This window comes from Schistocerca nitens, chromosome 3, assembly GCF_023898315.1.
Source record: "Schistocerca nitens isolate TAMUIC-IGC-003100 chromosome 3, iqSchNite1.1, whole genome shotgun sequence".
Classification (NCBI taxonomy): Eukaryota; Metazoa; Arthropoda; class Insecta; order Orthoptera; family Acrididae; genus Schistocerca; species Schistocerca nitens.
In genome coordinates, this window is record NC_064616.1 from 991,976,545 (window position 1) to 991,984,484 (window position 7,940).

The 7,940-nt window shown below is 40.5% G+C and overlaps 1 pseudogene; it reads left to right on the plus strand.

The window, feature by feature from the left end:
* The first annotated feature begins 7,100 nt into the window (after window positions 1-7,100).
* LOC126250438 (U2 spliceosomal RNA) lies at window positions 7,101-7,274 on the plus strand (annotated as a pseudogene).
* Window positions 7,275-7,940: the final 666 nt, after the last annotated feature.

Below are 7,940 nucleotides of genomic sequence, written 5' to 3' on the forward strand. Positions count from 1 at the left end.
TAATTTTCTCTTTTATGAAACTTAACTTAAACCTAGATTATAGATGTGATATGGCATAGGTCATCCTTCAGTCCTTTATAGAACTTGGAAAACCATTCAGGGAATATTCTTTCACATTTTGTTGAATGCAGTTGGTTCTTATCATCCTGTATTAAAATATTTCCTTTTATCAATAGTACAATTTATAAACAATGTTTTGTGAGTAGAATAAAAATTCCAATGGTAAACTTAACTGCTTTTTCGACGTTATTTTACCAGCTAATTAAAAATAGGAAAGCCTTGAACCCCTTCCACTAAATTTAGTTAGTATTAAGATTCTTTTACAGCGTGTGCAGTGGAGCTGACGCAGAAATCATTAAGTATTTGATTATATCATCGCTAGTCTCACTGAACTCTTCTGAACTCTGCATTTCATGTGTGGTCTGGCGTCTCCTTACCAACAACAGGTCCCAGGTTCAAACTAGTCTATTCCCTAAAAAACACGCTCAGAGCGTCGTTCCGCGAAAGTGGTAGGGAGACACGACTTAGAACAAACAGACACCACGCTGAATGTTAGACATGATATTTTCTTTCTTTGAGCGTTCACAGACACGTCCAAGCAGGCCATCCACCTCTGATGTGATGGTGGCCTTCATCCGCAATTATGGCTTTAGAGCATCTCCAGACCAACAGCTTATGACATCGAAAATTCCAGCTAGCTTTCTCGTCTGTTGGACAGTGCTTCGACTTCTGAGTAATTCTTCTGATTTTCTGCTCTGTGCTTAGACACCAGTGTGTGCTTCGAGAAGTAATATAAAACTTCAGAAAAGTGATGAAACCCACAGCAGCTGTAGGATTCACGCTGCGCAGGATTAGTCGAGCGGTCTAAGGCGCTGCACTCATGGACCGTGTGGCTAGTCCCGGCGGAGGTTCGAGTCCTCCCTCGGGCATGGGTGTGTGTGTTTGTCCTTAGGATCATTTAGGTTAAGTACTGTGTAAGCTTAGGGACTGATGACCTTAGCAGTTAAGTCCCATAAGATTTCACACACATTTGAACATTTTGTAGGATTCAGAAATTTTTCTCTGTCTTTGGCAGTTCCTTTGAACAAGCAGCTAAATCTCGGAAAGTGGTGAGCGTCCTGTTTAGAGTTACAGTGATATTTATTTCAACTTCCAAATATCGTCGTTTTGGCATGTAAAATCAGATACTGCAGCTGATGTCGGTTTCGGGATCTCTTTCTCACAAAAGCATGTGAAGTGTCTCAGAAAGTTTTCACAAATGTGTCGCGACCTAGTTAGAGTCCATATTCAAGTGTGGCACTAGTGGTAGGGTAACTAGTCCAGTGAGTGAACAGGCACCAGTGAATGAACAACAGAGATATAAATTTAAAAAATAAGGTTTAAAAAGCCCTCCACTTTGTCTGTTGAAGTCAGTTGTCTTCTACTGACCAATGCGGAGCTAGCTAAAAGCTGATTGGACCTCCACATCAAGCAACCTCAGCAGCAGAAAATGGCGGATTGTTTGATGCATCTGTAGCTGTTGTTTACTGCTGTCTGGTACTAAGGTAAGAGCTTCGTCACAAGTCATTTTAATGGTGAATATTCTATTTTGGCAAACATTGTTACTTGTTTTGTACAGTATGTACATACTGTAACAAATAAATAACATTTGTAACATTTATAAATAATGAAGAAATGAGATTTTCACTCTCCAGCGGAGTGTGCGCTGATATGAAACTTCCTGGCAGATTAAAACTGTGTGCCCGACCGAGACTCGAACTCGGGATCTTTGCCTTTCGCGGGCAAGTGCTCTACCATCTGAGCTACCGAAGCACGACTCACGCCCCGTACTCACAGCTTTACTTCTGCCAGTATCTCGTCTCCTACCTTCCAAACTTTACAGAAGCTCTCCTGCGAACTTTGCAGAACTAGCACTCCTGAAAGAAAGGATACAGCGGAGACATGGCTTAGCTACAGCCTGGGGGATGTTTCCAGAATGAGATTTTCACTCTGCAGCGGAGTGTGCGCTTTCAGGAGTGCTAGTTCTGCATGGTTCGCAGGAGAGCTTCTGTAAGGTTTGGAAGGTAGGAGACGAGATATTGGCAGAAGTAAAGCTGTGAGTACCGGGCGTGAGTCGTGCTTCGGTAGCTCAGATGGTAGAGCACTGGCCCGCGAAAGGCAAAGGTCCCGAGTTCGAGTCTCGGTCGGGCACACAGTTTTAATCTGCCAGGAAGTTAAATGAAGAAATGTTATATTTTGAGGTTAGGGGGTGTTCAGTAACTGGACACTTAAAATCAAGATTTGCCAATAAATGAAAATCTGTTCATTCATTGGGATTTCTAACACTGCCTTCAAATCAGATGTAAATGGGCCTAAATGAACTGCTTAATGGAGGAAATACATGCTAGGTTAAGTTTAAAATATCCTGTACACCTCTGACCAGTTACTGAACATCCTGTGTTCATTCAGTGGAGAGACTGGTACAAGCTCCCAGTGAATAAACATGGCTTGTGAGATTTTTCCAGAAATGATTCCACTCAGCTGAATACAAAATAGTTATGTAAAATAGTTATATACCAACAGTTTCTGTTCTTAAAATTAAGCCCCAGTAACAGTTAAGAAGGCATCTGTAAGAACTTTGAAGTCGTATTTGTGTATGGTTTCCTATAAATTGGATCTCTTCCCTCAAGTCAGTCTGATAGTCTATTTTCTTTTTTACAGATGTCTGACCTTGCAGAGAAAGCGAAGAAAATATTATCGCTTTAAATACTCAGAAAAACAATTATATGATGCATTAGAGGCAGTAAGATCTGGAATATTGAGTTTAAATAAAGCATCAGCACAGTATAATGCACCAAAAGCAACATTATGCACAAAGCTTAGTGGAAAGACTATTGAAGGAAGGCGGATGGGACCAGCCCCCATCTTAACACCAAATGAAGAACAGCTATTGGAAGATTGGATATTAGGGAAAGCAAAAATTGGTTTTCCAATGCATCCGGATGAGGTGATAGACGCTGTGCACAAATTTATCATGGTCGCAGGAAGGAAAAATCTCTTTACAAATTGTAGGCCAGGAGAGAAATGGATGAAACTATTTCTTAAAAGACATCGAGCAATTTCACATCGTAATGCATAAATCATATCAAAAGGGAAAGCGAGTTTGGCTGTAGGCATTATATGAAACTGGTTTGACGAACTTGAGAAGTATCTTCAGGAAGAAAACTGCTAGGACATACTTCTTGATAGTGACCGAATATTCAATGCTGATAAGACAGGAGTTGAATGTTGCCCAAAAACTGGAAGAGTCTTAGGCCCAAAAAACTATGATTTTTTTTTTACCATTGCTCCTGGCAAAGGGAAAGAATGCGTCACTGTTTTGGCTAATTTTTCTGCTAGTGGAAAAGTTGTAAAACCAATGATAGTATTTCCTTATGAAAGGATTCCAAAACACATATCTGAATTCATTCCTCATGACAAATTCTTTGTTGGAAAGAGTGAGTGAGGATGGATGGTTGCACCAACATTTTATGAGTATGTTGCCAACTGCTTTTATCCATGTTTGCTGGAAAAACAGGTCCCTCTTCCTGTTTTGTTACTTTTAGATGGGCATAAGTCTCATTTAAACTTAGAACTAAGTAAGTTCTGTTCACAGAAAAGAATACTTATTTTTAGTCTGCCACCAAATGCAACAAATGTCCTTCAGCCTTGTGATGTTGGTGTTTTCCAGCCACTAAAAGCATCATGGAAGACTACTGTTAGATCCTGGAAACAAAAGCATGATGGATCAAAGTCAATTACAAAAGCTTCAGAGAAGCTTTTGAATCTGTTGTGGGTGAAGAGAAAATACAGAAAGCTTTTGAAAAATGTGGAATCTTTCCTTTCAATGTTGAAAATGTAGATTTCAACAAATGCATGCAGACTCGCCGTCAAGAGCTAATGAAAAATACGTTGAATGAAGGAAATCTATGTTTTCAGAAGGAAACACATTTCTATCAATTATGGAGTCAGAATTACCTACGGATACACTTGAACTTTTCAAAACAGCTTTAATTGATGAATCAAGAACCACTGAGATTAAAGAGCCAGTTTTGTTTTCCATATGGAAGAAGTATTCAATCAGAGAAGGCCTAAGGCAAATTAGGCAAAACAATACTTTAGATGAACCATTAATTCACTCAACAGCCCCAGTGGAAACTAAATTTGAAAGCTCTGCTGAAGCCAGAGCATTGCAAACAACTACTTCTGTAACACCAGAAAGAAGATGCTCATCAGACAGTCAATCACAAGAGATCGTTTCAGAAGAATGCACCTCAGCCACATCTCATCAGTCTGAACACCCATTTTGGATGTACAAGAAGGCATTCATGGTTCTCAGGAGCAGAACTCCAAATCCCCAACAGCAAGCGCTTCTCAGGAATGTCATCGAACCCCTGAGGAAATATGGAAGGATTGCAAAAGAAATGCAAATAAACTTCCTTATGCAGTTACTTCAGAAAAGTGGATAGAATATCACGAAGCATTAAGAAAAACCAAAGAAGTTAAGGAAAAAAATTAAAAAGGAAGAGGGAGGAAAAGTCTCTGAAACAGACGCAAAAACTGGGTGCATTCCAGAAGAAACAAATTGTCAGGAAAGTGAGGAAAGGTGAAGAACACTTCAGCTGATGAAGATGCAATCTCTCTACATGATTCAGATGAGAGTTTAGGAGATCTGCTTCAGTACTCTGATGATTCAGCTTCTGACTGCAATCTTGAAGAAATAGAAGTAAATAAAACCTACGTAATTGTAGTTTATGAAGGCGAATATTTTCCAGAAATTGTTACTGATAGAAAAAAAGATGAAATTGAAGTAAGCACCATGACAATGTGTGGACCAACACATTGGAAATGGCCCAAGAAAGAAGAGAAGATATGGTATCAGAAAGAGGAGATAAAAGAGATTGTTTCACATCCTAAGGCAATCTGTGGAATATCTTCACGCATATCTCGGACTTACACTGTTGAGGAATTGAGGAAGTATAAAAAAAAGTGTAATAATTTTCTTTTGTTGTGAACATTACAGTTTCTAGTTTTATAAGTGTGATAAGGAAGTAACTAACAGGCCTATTCACTCATGTTTGTGTTGTCATCAGAAAACAGGAGTAAACATAGGTTGACTAATGCCGTGAAAGGTTTCTCAGTTTTTATTAATGTAATCTGCCCTAACATCCCATTTTTATATTTAAATTATCTGTATTACAGTTTGTATGTACTGTAGTTATTTTATATTTCTTTTCATGTTAATTGTAAAAGACAGTGTTTGCACTTACTCTGTTTCTCCTATGAGTATTTTGATTTATGACATTCCCAGTATGATTCTACTAAATAAAATATAAAACTGAAGATATATTTGTGTGTTTTATTTATTATTTTGTATAACTGGCCTTGAAATTATACTTATAAAATTATGTTCATTTACTGGAGGGAAGCTGTTCATTCACTGGACAATGTTGATCATTCATTTGCTTTTCTGTAACATTTTTTTCATATGCATTGTAAAGATGAGAAAATTATTTCTTATCTCTAGTTCCAATTTTTGTACCTATTTGAGAGAGTCTGTAGTATGTGTTTTCAGCTAAAAAAATTCCCCAGCAATTACTGTAGTGGCGGATATGAATTTTCCAATGTAAATTTGCCCTTAACTGTTCGTTCACTGGTTATCTTACCCTATTCCACAGAATAAAATATGTAATTATTTAAATATTCTCACTTCATCTGTAAATCTCTCTGTCTCTCTCTCTCTCTCTCTTTGTGCAGTGGTACATTTAGTTTCCATGACATCTTCAAGTTATGTATGTGACAATACTCCACAACACCAGATGTAACAACTCATGAAGCAGTTTGTGTTCAGCGACAAAGGGTATTAAAGCGCTGGGGATAGGAAGGAGGAGGAGGAGGAGGAGGGCCGCGGGTATTCCCAATGCAACAGGAAACGCTTCACAGGGCTCCACAACTACCGCATGGCTGTGCCATGAGCCAGTGCAGAGACTCTTGAAGCACGGAGCCCGGCACTTTGCCTCTCTTTCAACGGGGTGTGGAGACTCTTGGGTCAATATCATACCTCTTGTGCTTTGGAAAACTGACTGAACTTTTACCAGATGATCTACAGTTACAGCCCACGCATTTACCAGCACGTGTTGCAATGAGTAACTTAGCCCCCATCATGTTAAATCTTCATTATTTCATGAAGCGTATTCATTTTTACCACATATCATTACTATCGTCACAGTCCTCAGATGCATGATTACAGCTAATATACTCCTCCTTCCCAAGCACAGACATCTCATCTATCGAACACAGTAAACAATTACATCTGTCCTCCCAGTCCAGTAGCTAGACGCAGACTGAGTCCTTTCCCCACCATTTGCCCCAGACAGCCATCTTTTCCTGAGATATGGGCAGTAACGACAGCGCCCTCTGGTAGTGGTGCTGCGAACTAGGTCAGCTGGATTCCAGACCTCATGATGAACACACTGGATGGAGCTACTGCCTATGATAACTCACATTGTTTAAGTAAACAATGCATACTTACGACCAACCTATCCGGCAGCCCAGCACAGACTGAATCCTCTGCCTCCCAATTTCCAGATTGGGGAGTGAAGGGAGGGGGGCAATGCATTCAAAATAAAGACTTACATCTGTCCTATCTGGCAGCCCAGTGTAGAAGACTTACATCCGTCCTATCTGGCAGCCCAGTCCTTTTTCTGTCAATTTACAGATAGGGAGGGGAGAGGAGAGGTGGGAATGGAGAGGGGGTGGGGGTTTAGGTTAACGGAGGTACCCCAATCGACCTACTTTCCCAGCAAAATTAGAACTTACCACCATGACTTTACTATGACGTTGCCACATCTATGGCCGCCATCTTCGCCATTTCCGCTAAGTATTTTAAAAATGGCTCTAAGCACTAAGGGACTTAACATCTGAGGTCATCAGTCCCCTAGACTTAGAACTACTTAAACCTAACTAACCTAAGGACGTCACACACATCCATGCCCGAGACAGGATTCGAACCTGCGACCGTAGCTGCAGCACGGTTCCGGACTGAAGCGCCTAGAGCCGCTCGACCACAGCGGCCTTCCGCTATGTCTTTTCTCATCATTTAAAAAGTATCATTTCTTATCAGTTTAATATCTGCTATGTCCTCCATCGCAGGACTAGAATATTTAACTCATTTTGGCTCATGACAGAGTGCTAAGAGAATGCTCTATCTCTGTCAAAAAATGGTTCAAATGGCTCTGAGCACTATGGGACTCAACTGCTGTGGTCATAAGTCCCCTAGAACTTAGAACTACTTAAACCTAACTAACCTAAGGACAGCACACAACACCCAGCCATCACGAGGCAGACAAAATCCTTGACCCCGCCGGGAATCGAACCCGGGAACCCGGGTATCTCTGTCACAAATTTGGTATTGTAACTGATTTTATTACGATGGTCATCTCTCCCTGTGCAGGCGGGAGACTGATATTTCCTTACAAGATCTTATTGCAACGAAAAATCAAGTGCTTGCCGCTTCAACTCTCCAATCATATCTGAGGTACTCTTGCCCTCGTTTCCACCTGCCCGGTGATACGTCATTTATAAATAACTGATAGGCTAATTAATTAAATTAATCATGAGAGTCCTTCCTGCTATTGGATTACACTCGCCAGATAACCATTACAGAAGCTTCTTCCCACAGGCTAGGTATCACTTCCTCTGTTATCAAAATGGGTGGTAACGGTCATCAAATAGCTGAAGAATAGCGTTGTCTCTCGCAGTTGCATTGTCATGCTGGTGGAAGTTGTAACCGCGAGTTGGCCGAGAAAGCGCGGCGGGACCAAACGGAGAGCGGTCCGCAAACAAACAAACGAACGGAAAGGACGGACATGAAACAACAACGGACGATCGAGAGAGACCTTACGATGACAACACGCAATAAA